Here is a 16,539-nt window from a genome sequence, read left to right on the forward strand (position 1 = left end):
ATGTGATAGGCTGTTTTCTGTTATCTCAGGGTCAGGTCTTTTTGATTTTCACTCTTTGTTTTCCCTCCAGCTTCAAAGCTGCAAATATGAACAGTTTGTCTGAGCTGCAGGTGTGTTGCAGTTCAATTTATCATTACATAAAAGAGAGAAGATAACCTGCCTGTCTCGTGAGATAGTTTAATTGCACAGAAACCGCAATCAATTCTGGACTGAAGGCAAATACATTTCCTGAAAGTTAGTGCATATGGCATTTTGTTCAAATTTGTTCAATTTAGAAAAGATGATTTACTTTTTAAAAATATGAAATCATTTTAATTAATAACATCTAATTGCACTAAAACAGGTTCTTGTTCTTGTTATTCCTGTAGTTATATGAGATGAAGAGCCTTTTTTTATATTAAAGAAAGTTATGAAAAGTACTTTATCATATCCCATCTATATATATCTGCTGCATAAATGGAAACATGGCTTTGACCCCCAAAACAGACTGTGTGCTCTTTCTCCCTTTCTCTCTTCATACATGTGTGTGTGTGTGTGTGTGTGTGTGTGTGTGTGTGTTTTGTTTGGGAGGAGCGATTCTTCATACTTGGCTTAAACTTTATGGACAATAAAGATCCCATTTCAAAGTACAGCAGGGGTGTTGAGCCTGGGGTCTTGGCTGAGCGTTCCTGGGAACAGCCCTCTGAAGACCAGGAGAATATCTTCAGCTGACACATGGCGTGGAAAAATCCCCATCCTGAAGTTGTCCACCATATAGACCTTGTGGTCAAACCATCTCTCATTTATCCAGGGCTAAATTAACGTCCGATCAGGTAAAACCGAGCTCCCACTCTTGCTACTAACATGGAGATCCATTATTTAGAAAAAAGCTGTTAATTATGATCTCCCCCTTTTTCCTATTGTTTAACATTCTGATGTCAAACAGGGAGTGAGACAACTCCCTGTTACGTTAGCATCCAATGCGATTAGAAATCCCCATTGCACTCAATATTTTTTAAGCATAGTTAAAAATTACATCAAAATCAAAACCACATGACGCTTATGTGCCATAACCTTTATAAACAAGCCACAGTCATTTTCTGGAATCCCCATGAGAAGTCAAGTTCATGAAATTCCTTCACCACTGGCAGTAGAGTTTGTGTTATAAAATGTCAATATTGCCACAACGCTTCTGTGCGTCTGCGAACAGGCTGCTCAGTATGGAGAAAGGACAGTGTCAAGTCATGCGATGACCTAAACAACAGAAGATGGGAGGGGATTCGGCAGACATGCTGTTTCCTGGAACTCGCATCAGATGAGTAAGATTTTGTCTCTTCAGAACATGAGGGCAGAGTAACACACACGTATAATCACAGCACAACGTATAATAATCTGTTTTGTGCATTATAATTTATTCCAATAAAAAAAGCTGTTGCTCACCACAAGATTTGAGCCATCGTTGAATCAGTGCTTGCTCTGTAAGACTTTTTGCAGACTCCTGCATAAAAGTGTTCCAGTTTTACAGATCATGAGCTCACCCTATCAGCAGCGAGAGTCTTCACCTTGGAGTACAGTAATTAATTCCAGAAGAAGTTGCATCCTCCCAAATGGGTCACTTTTAATGCTCTGTAATAGCACCACTTGTGAACTTCAGTCCAACTGAGGGAGTTAGTTTTAGGGAAGATGGCTTCAACTCTACGGGTGCCATTAAGCATATGAGTACAGTGTGGACGCTCATATTACCAGGTTCATTTAACAGTATCTTGTGGAATTTCTCAAGTACGCTGATGATTCATTTAATACGCTTCACCACACAAATGTGCTGAGATGGAACATTTCCGATTTTGTGGAATTTTATAAAAAGGACTGAGAATTGAAAATTTTATATTTGCATTTTAAAAATATTCTCATTGATTTTCTTTTTAGATAGATAGATAGATAAGATAGATAGCTAGATAGATAGATAGATAGATAGATAGATATATAGATAGATTAAAATACCATTAAAATGAGACACTGCAGTAATTCAGCATGGAAAAGATGTAGTCGTTGCACGGTCAAAAAGCCATGTTTTCTTGTGAGATACAACATTTGCAAGGAGATGAGCCAAGGAGATAATGGGCCACCCACACTGATACTGGTGTGCTAAACGCTCTGCAAATTAGAATCAGCACCGTTTTTTGTCACGCTGCATAAGTAGCTTTTCATCCAGTTCTCTTTCTGTATGTTTACTCAGCTTATAAATGGGAAAAGGAAATGGAAAATCAGCAATGTTTAAAAAAGGGAAAACTATTTGAAAAAAAACTATTTTAACAATTTTGAACTTCTCACTAGTGATAGATAATTATGATGATGAAACAGATGTTTCCCTGAAACATCCCAATTGTATTTTATAGACACATGGTTCTATGAAGCAAAAATCGTACAGCTGGATAGATTTTCACTAAGCCTTGAATTTTAGAGGGATACTTTGAACTCTAAATGTGTGAGTATATAGCGCCACCATGTGTTAAGATTTTGTCGCTTTAGGACGATTTTGTTGCAGTTTGTTAAAATACAACTGACTTCGGTTTTAAGAGACTAGATGGGGGGTACTGAAAAAAGGTGAATTGAGTTCATTTAATATAGTTCAATTTTCAATATGATTATGACATGATACTATCAATAAGAATGGATTTTTTTTAATCACAGTCATTCACATGCCAGCTCCTAAATACTTCCCAGGAGTAGCCTAATAACAATCAAATATAGCCAAGGCACACCCGTTGAAAGAAAATGTAAACTCTATACACATGCACTTTTATCCTAGCAGCTTGACATGAATATGTCTGATGACAGATCAGACTGTCAGATGGCTTCTGCAACAAAATCATTCACCTCTCTTGTCTGCAGTACAAAATCCAAAGCAGAAATTAAAGTCTCTGTAATGATAAAATCTCCCTTCTGTAGAAAAGCACAAATGAAATATTATATCAAAGCAAATGCAGTTAACATGCCCTGTCACTAGTTCCACAGAAAAACCAGAGAAAATAGAAAAGCCAAAATGTCTGACAGAGACTTTATAGGTTTAATCTGGGGACTAGGCTGATCATGTTTCACCAGATCAGATCAGCAAGAACTAGGGTGAAGTGCTGTGATTTCCAAAGGAAAAAGGCTTCCCACTGTGATGTGTCGTCCTTAGGTAAACATGCAAATATGCTTGATAAAATCTAACACACCCTTGATCTATTTAGAACAAAGAGCTCAGTGAGGGAAACATTCCCTCTGGGGTTTTCGTAGCCCGTAAAGAAATTGTTTCCACTCAGTGTGTTTGTGTCTGATGTGTCAGAGAGATTTGGGTGGGTCTTGTACAATTTTGCTCATGTTAAGTTACTGTAGGAGTTTCAAACTTCAAATCATGGATAGTTTTTAAAAGAGTATTAGTGGAATGCTTGTGATATATAAATTGTTTAATATGATCTATCTATCTATACTATCTATCTATCTATCTACTATCTATCTATCTATCGTATCTATCTATCTATCTATCTATCTATCGATCGATCTATCTTATATATCTATCTATCTATCTATATATCTATCTATCTATCTATCCTTTCTATTTATTTGTGACCCTGGACCACAAAACCAGTCTTAAGTCGCTGGGGTATATTTGTAGCAATAACCAAAAATACATTGTATGGGTCAAAATAATTGATTTTTCTTTTATGCCAAAAATCATTAGGATATTAAGTAAAAGTTATGCCAAAAATCATTAGGATTTTTTAATTTCCTACTGTAAAAGTTATATTAAAACTTAACTTTTTGATTAGTAATAGCATTGCTATGAACTTCATTTGGACTAACATTAAAAACTTTTATATTTTCGCAAATATATTTGAGTTTTTGCACCCTCAGATTCCACATTTTCAATATTTTCAAATATTGCCCTATCCTAACAAACATCAATGGAAAGCTTATTTATTCAGCTTTCAGATGATGTATAAATCTCAATTTCAAAAAAATTTACACTTATGATTGGTTTTGTGATCCAGGGTCAGAAAAGCATAAACAAAGATTAAACAAACAAACAAAAACAACAAAAACAAAATAAATCTATAAATCATTTACAAAAATTACTGTGTGTCTTTATCCCCTCCAAGCCAAAAGTACGTCATACAATTTTTCCTATGATGATGACTTTATGACTCAGAAAGGTTTAGTCATACGTTCAAACTTTAAAAGATACCTCTCTCTCTCGACCTGCTTCATATACATCAAGGGTTTATTAAATTATATTTATTTGTTAAGTGTATATATGAAATATATTTTCATGCACCCATTATGACGTGTGTAATATATATTAATCGTATATTGCTATTTACTAAAAGTTACAGAGCTCAGAAATCACTGCATAACAGAAAAGACCAGAAAATACTTGTGTAACTGCCACAGTTGAAGCAACTCATGCTACCACTGACATGGTGAGGATGCATGTACATACAAAAATAAGTATCCTATTAGAAACCTCAAATGTCAAGGTATTTATAAAAAACAAAAAAAAAAAAAAAAAAAACCTTCTGTTGCAATTTGCAATTCGTCATTGCTTGAAACAGGTCTAATAATTGGCTTTTAAATGTCATAAGGAAAGTACGTATGGCACTATGATGAGTACCCCAGTCGCCAATAAAAATAATAATAAGCCATTTTTTTTATTATTACCATCATTATTCTTGGCACTTGGTAGGTAAGTTATGCTTTTATAACTAAATATATATATATATATATATATATATACAAATATATATATATATATAAGATATTAGATATATATATATATATATTTATATGGATATTATATATACAGATATATATGTATCTATATGTATATATGTATATATATGTATATGTATATATATATATATATATATGTATATATATCTGTATATATATATCTATATATATATATATATATATATGTATATGTATTACTTATAACAACGTATGGTCAAAATATGAGCCCACATCGCCCTCTAGTGGAAAAATATAATTCATGATATAAGATTTAGAGCACAAGATCCCGAGCTCATGACAGAATATCTATATATATATATATATATGTTTGTTACGAGGCATATGCGACCAAGACTTCTTTTTAAGTTACCATTTTGAATTTTCACTGGCTTTTCAAAGGGACCGCATAGCTTCAATGATCAAACGTCATAACACAGAGACATCGGCTTTTAAAAATGCCATGGATTGCAAGCGGGACGGCTCCGCCCATTAAGGGATCTGCCCCGGCTCTTTGTAATGACGTTTGATCTTGTGGGCGGGGGCGCTCGAGTTCCTCTGGGAGGAGCGACAACCTCTGACACGTACGACTGCCTCAATAATTTGGAGCAAGGTGATTCAGTTACAGGAAAAGAATACGTCCAATGCGTTTTTCCGTTAGCAATCGAGACGTTTCTTGATGTGCGCTATTCTGTTGAGAAGGTCGCGCTTAAAGGAGGTGTGTACGGCACCAGTAGTCGGAGTGCAATGAGGTTTTCTATGTTGATCGGTCTGTTAAGGCCGGATCGGCCCGGTTATTAATCGGGATTCGCTGGGATTTACTCTGAGTTTGCTGAGTGTGAGCTGGGTAGAGGAGAGAGCTGTGATATTAATACCATAGCAGATGAAGGAATCAGTTTCATCCCAGGATGGAAGTCTGAAAGGAGCTCGGAGACCCAACTCCATTTCCACTGGGAATGATGGTGAGGAGGAGGAGGAGGATTTCAGCCGAGAATAATCCCATATAAACCAGTCAAAACAGTCTCAGCCCAAGAAACTTTTCAGGTAGACAAAACCACTTAGGCTTGCTTCGTCTGTCTTTTATACCGTGGTTAGCGTCAAAAAAATAAAACCATATAATTTAGTTAAACCTAAGGAATAATTATCTAGCGAGTCGATTCCATCACTGCCTGAACGTTATTTACATGTGCCAGTTTTGGCCTTCATGATGGGCAGTTTTTAATTTTGAAACACCGTTGTGTACGTTGATACTAGTTAGGACAGAATTTCTCCAAGAAGTGGCCCCAAAAGACAATTCAATACCTCTGTTGGGGATTATGTCTTAATTATATCTAAAATAGCCCATATGTAGGGGATGGAGTCATTCTGGGTTGAGGTCAACGTATAATCACAGTAATTATTATTATTGATTATGAACGACAGCTGTAAATAGGAAGTCATCTATACAAGGTTCTCTGTCTGTGATAACATTTCTCTAATGATTAACTTGTAAAAAAACAATAAAAGAACCACACAAAAACATATAAGGGTGTTGTGAACTTTGCTGGGATTGGCTGTTTCCATGTATTTCAAGGTTTAATCTTGTACGTTCATCGTGTTGGAAGTCAGTCATGTTATGTTGACTTCCTCAAAATTAAAGCAAGTTGGATTCTGGCCTAAAATGTTAACATTATTCATATTAGTAGCAACTGTTTTTTTTTTAAACACTCTTTCATACTAATGACATTTTGACAAAATCACTTTGTTTTCAGCCAGTGGAAATGTAAACTGTACTTTATTTCTTCTCTTAATGAAGACACAACAAAAAAATAGTACTCTTACTGGAAAAACGCAAAGCTTTGAGTTTGGATTTAAATTCTGCTTACGTGACTCAAACCTTACACTTCACGGCCTGGTGGTTTTTCTGCTTTGACAATTACAGATTGCTTTGCTATTCAGAGAATTTTGGCAACAAGATTGTCAATGACTCAGTGTCATTGCACAAACACTGCGAGGTATTTGAATATTGGTTTCATGGGAATTAGATGAACCACGCCTGCGGGCAGGCTTATATTGTAACTGTTTTTTTTTTCTTTTTTCTTTTTTTTTTCTTTCCCACAATCTCCTTCATTTAATATGCCCCATTGTGAACTCTTTAATCCTTAAGGGTGGCTCCCATGGTGCTCATTTCTCTATTTCAGTCAACACTTACAATACCCAGAGGTAAATTAGGAAGGTTAGAGACTATAGTTAACTAATCCCATAGCAGGTAAGGGTCAGTTGTCTTTGGTTTATCATGGTGGAGGTTCACGTTGACCTCATACCTCGTCAACCAGCCACTGGTTCACAAAGCTGTATCCTTATCGTTGACTGCTAAATTTATCCCCAAAAAGTAAATAAATAAATAAATAAAAATTATATTTTATTATAATAATTATTTCTAATTGTTTTGAACTTCCGACATTGTTTTTTATAATTGCAAATATCTCAAAACTGCATCTTTATAGCTCACATTATATTTCTTGTAAGTGCAAATTGGGGTTCGTTCTGTGTGTTTTTTTATGAACTAGCTTTTATTTTTTATATTTTCACTTTTAATTTGAGTAATTTTTGCTATGTGTGCTTTTGTCATTTTTTCTCTATATAGCTTTAATTTATTTGTTTTAGTTTTAGCAGTTTCAGACACATTTCTTATTTTGTTTACCCGTTTTTCATCTTAATTTTTTTAATTATATTTAACTTTGTTTCATTCTTAATTTAATGTAAAATGTAAATGTAGCTATATTATAATGTGTATAAAGTATATAATTGTGATTAGTAGTATTATTATTTGTTTTTTTTAGACCTCAAAACTGTTTAATATATTTATTAAATATAAAAATTTAATATATTAAATTCCTGTTTAGTTTTAGTTTGAAAAATTTACATGCCAAACTATTTCTCATAATTGTGACACTATAAATCCTTAACATGCATCTTTATAACTTGCAATTAAAAAGGTTAAAAAAAAAAAATCTTCTTAACAACATTTATCCCATATTTTTTGTTTTTTTTTTTTTTTTTTTTTTTTTTTTTTTACTCTGATGTGGAAAGAGGCTTCCGTGTAGCTGTGTGGGTAAAACATCTCAATGACAAAGTTGCAGTCCTGAGCTGCACAATCATGGGTGTAAAATTGTAGTGATCTGTTTTTGTTTCCGCAGGGCAAAATACATCAGCACAGAGCTGGGAATCCGAGAGCGTCTTTTTGTGGGAAATACTCACCTCCAAAAACACCATCAGCACTCCTAGGTGTGGCCGTTTCAACCGCACCATCAGCCACCATCTGGACAATGTTGTGTTCTTCAACTGGTACGCGAAGCCCGCAAGAATACCCCACGGGATGGTTGTGGTCACCCACGGTGATGAACGCCTCATCTGGAACATGTTTCCAGACCATCAAGTAGCATTTCTAGAACACTACATCACAGAGTACGACTGGTTCTACCTCGCCCAGGACGACACGTACACTCAGGCGGATCGTATCAAGGCTCTGGTGGAACACTTAAGTATGGACAGGGTGCTGTATATGGGAAGCCCTGAAGAGTTCATCGGAGGTGAGATGCCAGGGCGGTATTGCTATGGGGGTTTTGGATACCTGCTGTCCCGCAGTTCTTTCTGCTAAGGCTCCAGCATCCCTTCCTGGAGAACTGCAGGAACGACATCCTCAACGCCAAACATGACGAGTGGCTTTGCCGATGCATCATTACTACGCTGATACCAACTGCGTGGAAGAAATTTGAGGTGAGATAAGTCCTGCATTCAGTGGAAGTTTACAAATATGATGCATTTTTTAGGATTCTTTTTGATGAATAGAAAGTTGAAAAAAAAAGCATTTATTTGAAATAAAAATCGTGGTGTTAAATTATAAATGTCTTCACTGACAGTTTTGATTAAGTTAAGAATAAAATAGTATAATTTCTTTCAAAAAAAAAAAAAAATAATTAAAAAAATTATATATATATATTAAAAAAAAAAAAAAAAAAAAAAAAAAATTATATATATATATTACACATTCATAATAAATACTTATAAGTAAGTATTAGGTATAAGTTATTTATATATATATATATATATTTTAAAGAATTTCATGCTTTTAAATTAAAACAGGTAACGGCTGTGTTAAGGACCCAAGACAGTTAAGACAGTTAACATACTCCAACATGTTAAGCTCATGTGAGTTCATTTCCTGTCTTTGTTTCTTTTCCTGTCATTGTTTAAAATACATAAAAAAGGGCTCAAAACAATGAGTATGTTTACATGTGCAATATATATAATCATGTATACACTGTTGATTTACAGTTCTTTTCTTTCCAAAAATACATGACAAGTACAACATAATCAAATATATTTAAAAGATTAAATACAACACCGCCACATCACACCCGCAAGTGCGCATCGCTTAGAGGCCGACTCTGTAGTCTGATTAACATTGTTTACATCCTGGAAGCTCGAGCTACAATCGAAAGCATTATCTTCAGCTCTAATGCCGTAGCCGTAGAACTTCAAAACGACTTAGAACCATGGTCCCACCAAAACCTGTCTGGTCCAATTTCACTCTGTCTAAAGCATCATTACGTGACATTTTAATTTTGTTGTAGTTTCACTAAAATCAAAGAAGTTTAAAGTGCGCTTAAAAACAATGCATACTTCTTGGCACATCACACACTAATCATAAAAGAAGAAAGTGTAATGATGGTCGGTTAGGGGCATTTTACGAGGAATCTAATTCTATAGATGAGTATTATCTTTGTTCTAGTTCCACACATAATCATCATTATGTTGATAAATGTCTGGTGAATGTGAAATTGTAGAAACGTGGGTGCTCTACTGGGAAAAAAAAAATGGTCGACATTTTGTCCAACTACATCATTAATTAGATGAAGTGATCACTGTCTGTAATTTCCTCTCTGTGCCCCATTGATATTTTATAGAGAGAGACTCCCAGTAGTAAACCTGCGGTGTTTGATGACGAGACTGTAGCTTTATACTAGTCGTTAGAGGGGGCTGAACGATATGGACAAAATTTCATATCTCGATTTTGTCATGCCAGATATATCTCGCTATCGTGTGCTACAATACCGCCGGCCCCCCTCCCTTTTCCCCCACCCCTCTCGGGGTCAGGCAGCTGGGGGGGGGGGTTTGTTCGTTGTTTTTTAACTTTTCCGTTGTTTTTTATATATATATATATCTTATTATTATATATATATATATATATATATATATAGATATATAAAATACAGAATCTGAATTAAAATTGTGTTTGATTTTAAGCCTACATTTTTTCAAAAGTTTGTGTCAGAAAAATGTATTGTTTTTAAGCGCTATTTCGCACGTACGATCACACAGGTGTAAATCAGTCTAGGCTTGTGTCCCTGGAGCGGGTACGATCAAGTGCATGCACATGATCAAACTGCTCGAAAAATTCAAATGTTGAAATTTAGGCCAGAGACAGGCGCGCTCAGAGCTGTCCATATATCACAACTTTTCAGTGTTTTCAAACCACATACTTTGTTTACTTTTAGGTTTCAAACATATAAATTCACATAAGTACTCAAAAAAACAATACATTTAGAGTTTGTAAAAATACACACTGTCTATGGAAGAGGTATAATAATCCTTTCCTATCTCCAATATTCGACACGTTGTATTCAATATCAAGATACACATTGTGATAAGGTAACATTCAGTGGTCTTACAATCTATTCATACTTCCCAGTTCACAGACAGCCACTTTCTTACCTTTTAAGTAGTTCGGGAGAAGTAACACATTTGTGATATTCTGAATAAAAAAAGGAAAAATGACATAAAAGCAGATCATCATTCAGTTCAGCGCTGGTGCTGCTGCGGTGTGCTCCACGTGACACAAGCAATGACCGTCACCATGGAAACGCGCCCCCCCTCTCACAATATAGTTTTTCCCACGTTCCTGGTAGTGTGTGCGCGCTGGCTTTTAGCGGTGCAAATTTAAGGGTGTGTCACTCGTAAAACTGATAACAGGTTTGTTGTGACTGCCATCAGCTCAATTGTTAGGCGGCGAGCGCGGAGAGAGCGGAGAGGTGGATAATGCTACGGTATCGTCTATATCAGTGCTTTTTCGATGGTAATATCTTGAATAGTCATATCTCAGTTCATACGATAACGCGATAGACGAGTTCTCTCATACGTGAGGATCTGTTCAGCCCTACTAGTAGTGTGTCTCACTCTTACTGCTTGTGGACCCAACGGGGCCTTATTCGTTGTGAAACTAAATCTCACTGCCTATTCAACTCACCAGCACAGGTATACACACACTCTCAAAGACAAGATTCAGAAGTCCTCCTTTGAAATATGCTGCTGCGCTCTCAGCACAATTAAAGGGGAAGGTCTCCAGTCTGCTGCTTTAGTCTGTCAGTCAGCGCTACGTCTGAAGTTTCACCTCTATTCAGGTCTTAGGACGCTCACTGCCAGTATCTGCTGGAAATTTAACTTCAAGACTCGCTGGTCTTACGCTCGCTTCGCTCACAGGTATCCCACCGTCTTCAAGTACACAGAAACTGTGTCTAAAACAGCACTCATTTGTGAATGCTTTAGTTGATTTATTTATTTTTTTTTCCTCGACAATGGTAATATGGCATCAGTGACATGGGCTATTCTCACCTGAAATACCTGTCGAGGCTCTTCTGACTGTCTCGTGATGACAGAGGTTGGATCTCAAAAGGTCTTAGTTCTCCTGTCTTTCTCTCTGGTTAGGTGGGAGAAGGTGGATTTAAGTCAGCTGCGTTGTTTCTGCATCCACAGATCCTAGTTTGCCCAGAGCCTGTCTTGGAAGTCGGGGCAGTGCGTAACAGAAAGAGTCTAAAATATACACAAGCCTTTAAAAATAAAAAAGGCAAGAATTCATGATCCATCAGTTTTTCTAGCCAAAAATGTCTCACTGGAGGCAGTTCCCTAAACATCGCTCACTCGTAGTTAACTACGTTCCACTGAACAGTCAATATTACAAATAATTATTAAATACAAGACAAGTACTACTAACTGTGTTACTAAAATGTTGACATCTCACGGTTGTACATTTTTAAAAATACTGTAGAATGTTTTTTAGGTGTGTTTATGTGAACTGTTTTCGTTTAGAATGCTTGCAAAACTGTGGCTTAGTGTTTTCTCTTGTTCTTTTAATAGCTTGATCAGATTAGATTCACTTTTCTCTGACTGTGGGTCTAATCGGCTCAGGGGCTTACTGTCTGCCACCCCACTGGGCATTGCAACACCTAGATAGTGTGTTCAGCAGGCCCACTGTCTTGTTTTTGTTTCTAGGGGGGGTTACTGGCTGGTTAAAAAGGACTAAAAGGAAATGTGAAGCATGGTAAAGATTTTTTTTATGTGCTTTTGGGAATCATTTATTTTTAGGTATGTTGTAATAGAGTTTTCATCTATTGGAATGCATATGGTTTTCTAAATGCAGCGGGTTAGTAGGGTTTTTTTTCTACCAGTTTTTACTACAAATGCCTTAAATTATAGCTACAATGCAAGATCTTGATATGTTTGCATGCTTTTTGACTTTCAATCTCCCACAAACATATCTAAATTATTTTTTCAATGAAGGAAATGTTTTGGGTGTGTTCAATTCCTTTGTTCTGTTTGAACTGTCTAGATCTAGATATAAAATAAGGGCTGTGTCATTTGCCCAGAAATGGGACTAAATGCCTTTAATGCAGTCTTTACATAGACCTCACAAGCAAAAAACTTTCTCATTTTTGTGGTTTAAGCAGTTCTGAAAATCTCTTATGTGTATGAATTTTCTTAGGCTATAATTTCCTACAGTGGTCCTTTCATTTAGCTCGTATAAACACCTGCTAAAATTTGTACTGGACTTTGGAAGCTAGAATGTTTCAAAGAAAAACTGTCCAAAGTTTACACATTTCAGACTCAGCTCAAGCAGACTCAGGCATCTTGTTAAATGAATTCATCAGTCCAACTAAGCACATGAATTTGTGATAAGTTAACAATAACAACTTTTTGTTTGTCTGCTCTTAAACCATGCTATTGAGCTTTGGCACCTTTAGCCCAGACAGAACCACAACTCAAAATTGAATCTCACCTTTAGAGTCTGAGTCCATATATGTCACACTTACTTTTGTTTGGAGGAGGTCCTGGGGTCCTCCGGTTAATCTGTTTTTGAAACAGGTACTGAGAACTCTATTAATCCATCAGAGAAGCATTAGATGTCTGGATGTCAGTGTGGAGCTACTGGGGAGAGAGACAGTGGATCAGACACACTAAACATGATGTACTGTCTCCTCTGTTTTGCATTTCATCCAGTTATACAATCCACCTCTGGGCCTTAGCCGTCAAAGCACCTCCTTTCTCTCAACACATCATTCTAGTGCGCCCCCTTCATCCTTTTATGGAGCAGTACTCCTGCAGGGCCAAAAGTGGAAGCATTTACTTTCCTTAAACATTGATTTCTAAAGGAATGCACCACGATTTGAATTCTGGCTGATACAGATAAGCCAGTACTTTTATTTATGTTATGACTGGCAACCGATAAAAATGTTGAGTCTAAAGTTCAAAATAAAAAATAACAATCATTTAAATGGTACAAATTTGAAATGCGTACAATTGAATTTATGCGTTTTTAAAGGCTTTACATTTAACAAAAAACTGAGTGTTGTTAAAATTTATTTAGGGTGGCCGGTTTTTAAAGCTAAATTAAAGGCATGGTTCACCCCAAAATGGTTGGCTACCAACATTCTTCGAAATCCCTGCTTTTGTGTTCAAAAAAAGAAACCGGTTTTGGAACAACTTGAAAGCGAGTACGAGGAGACACAATTTTCATTTTTTGGTCCCTTTAAGTGAGCATTTTATTTCTTTTAAGTGAGTACTAGATGACAGCAAAGGTCATCCAAATGTGAAAATAAATAAATAAAATGAATGAAGACGTTTCACTAATCCTACTTTTATTTATTTATTTTTTCCCTTCAGTGGCAGAAAACGTGGAGTAAAGTTTATTATTATTATGGTAAATGGGAAAATGTTTCTGACCCCAGTAAGGAAGATAATGTGCAGTTTAAGAATGCATTGACCTTCCGTAAGGAGAACCCAGTGTCTGATCCAGAGCAGATGTACAGACTTCACAAACACTTCACTGAGATCGAGCTGCAGAAGACATATCGGAAATCGAAAAACTGCACTGGTACCCTTATTTACTTAACCTGTGCTGACTAATACTGAAGCCAATCTGAGAAGAAATGTTTTTTTCCTTTGACCTTTTGAGTAATGTGATTCATTATGGGCTTTTTGTAAGGGTGTGTAAAATTGCTAGCGCTTTCAAGTGTTACGGTAATGTGCATTTTCAAATGGAGGTAATAATCTGCTCATAAAAATATCTTTAAATATGCTTAATCGTATCCCAACACCTTGTTCTCAACTAATTTTTTTTAACAGGCGGAAAATAAAAATGTGAGTGTGGGTGGCTTTCGAGGGCTAACCGTAGTGGCTTGTGGCCAGATTGGGAATCAATCCACCCTTTGAGCCAAAAGACACTGGTTTTTGAGGTTCCTTGCGGTGGGGATTACACTTCAACGAGGATCAGGTGTATCTCCTGCATCGATGGCTCTCCGAAATGCGAGCTCCATGGAATCGATAAACTGGATGTAGCTGACGTCATTGAGACGGCTATGGGTGAGCTGAACAAGAAGTACAAAGCCCGTTCTGGTGCACCTAAAGAAGCAGCAGCTTATTAACGGATACAGCGCTCGAACCCCACCAGAGGATGGAGTACACCCGGGACCTCCAGCTGGAGGTGGGTAACCAGAAAGGACACAGTCGCTCCATCACCAAGAGGGTCCACCTGAGTGAGGCCTCTCAGTCATATTGCGATCATCCCCATGGGGGCCTTACTGTTACAGAAAGCAACTCGAGTCCATATCCTCCTCCCCGTCCTCTTCAGAGACCGAGACCAAGTTCAGCATTTTTTTGGAAGTGTACCCACAATGCGTTTGAAAACCAGTGAGAATGCCATCTTGACCTTTTTTCTTTATCTACCAATACAATGGGTGAGGCCCCCCCCACAAGTCAACCAGAATGACAATCTTCGCCCGCGGCAAATCGCAAATCGGTGCTTACGAGCACCGGTATCCAACGGTCAGAATCCCCTGGATTCAGCGTTAAACGTGAAAGGTCCCTCTCAAATCAAGTTTATGGATATCATCTCCAAGAAGCACCCGGGTTGACACTTTGTTCTTCATCGCCCTGTGAAAACCAACGATCAACTCGAGTTCCTCAAAATCGCTGTCGGATGAACTCCATCAATTAACTGGCAGGTGTTTTTTTTTCCCATTCCATTGTCCGATACTACAATCCCAACATTGCCTATCATAACCAGCCTCTTGCTTCCCAATACGATGGATTTTGTCCAAAGAGTCCGGGGAAAGAAGGAAGGTCCACTTTGATCGCAGCTCCTTCACTGACCGCATGACACCTTTCTACACAACTCAGACTACATGGCGACTCGGAACACACATGTCTTCAGATGTCCAGGAAAACGATGAGATCCTGGAGGAACCTGGATATGATATGACATGTTTTCCTTCGTAAAAATACTGCTGGCCTTCATGTTTTCCGAGCAGTGGAGCCGGCCCTGCAGTGGTGCAGACAAATACAGCTAACCAGCCATGTAATCCTCGTCTTAGTGAAGATATCTCCAGAGGTGCATTCAGAGCACCCTGGACAGCCTCGGATCACGCTCTCAGATCGCCATGGCTGACTGTTTGAAACATGAATCAGGGAAACAGTACTTTAACAACAACCCAGAAGATCTTGAAGATGATTGAGAGTGTTACAGGCTGCGGTTTGTGTTTGGTCCATGGGGCTGATGCTTCACTAGTAGCCGGTCTGTGGAATACACAGGTGCCAGGCAACGAAAAACTGCTGTCGGTAACCAAAAGAAAGACTAAAAACACATTTGAAAAATCTATTTAAAAATAACCCCGACCATTTTTGTCCGCACCAACAGGGATTTATGAGTTGCTATCTTCTCTTTGGAGCAGAGTGATTTATGTTGGGCTGCTTAAAGGCAAAGCAGCTGTTACTGTTGAAATGATCACTACCGTAACATAAGTATCTATCGCCGTGCCTTCAAAAAATATGCTGTCCTTCATAACACTTTTTTTCTTGTCAGCAACGACACCTTTTGTCTCAGCAAGATTTTTTGACAGAGTTTTACCATGGTTCGGTTTCTGTAACGGGTTTTTGTTGTATGAAGGAAACCGTATCTAAGATTCTAAACAATGGGTTTATTATTGTTGAAATGCTTCAAGTCATTTCACACTCCAAATGAATTAACCCTCTAATGCTTAGCTTGGTAAATCTACGGTAAAAACTCATTGTCTTATTGACCATTAGTGCCCACAAACCCGAAATGGTGAGACCGTTTATTATTCTAACACTATGTTTGTCTCAAAGTGTTTAAACCGGGCGTGGTTCCATACTGATAGGTAATTTTATGCTTGAAATTCTGAGCAGCAGAAACACAAAATATGTTATACCATTGAAAACCGCCTAGAGAGGATTTTTTTTCTGTATGAAACAATTAAACATTTTTCAACTAATCCCTTCATTTCAAGTCTTTCTCGGATAGCAGTAATGAGCAACAATACGCCTGTCAAAGCAGTTCATTACTGTTCTAGAAAGGGATGATAGGTTGCGTTATAATGGTTATAAGTTAGTTCCTGTGCTTCTTACCAGAGAGGAGTGCAATACTAGTGCTTACTGTTTTCAGATTGGTGTAGGCGT

At 37.2% G+C, this 16,539-nt stretch overlaps 1 pseudogene; it reads left to right on the forward strand.

Annotated features, from left to right (window-relative positions):
- Positions 1-5,429: 5,429 nt before the first annotated feature.
- Positions 5,430-15,578, forward strand: LOC122144488 (annotated as a pseudogene).
- The last annotated feature ends 961 nt before the right edge of the window (positions 15,579-16,539 follow it).

Source organism: Cyprinus carpio, unplaced genomic scaffold, assembly GCF_018340385.1.
Source record: "Cyprinus carpio isolate SPL01 unplaced genomic scaffold, ASM1834038v1 S000006695, whole genome shotgun sequence".
NCBI classification, from domain to species: domain Eukaryota; kingdom Metazoa; phylum Chordata; class Actinopteri; order Cypriniformes; family Cyprinidae; genus Cyprinus; species Cyprinus carpio.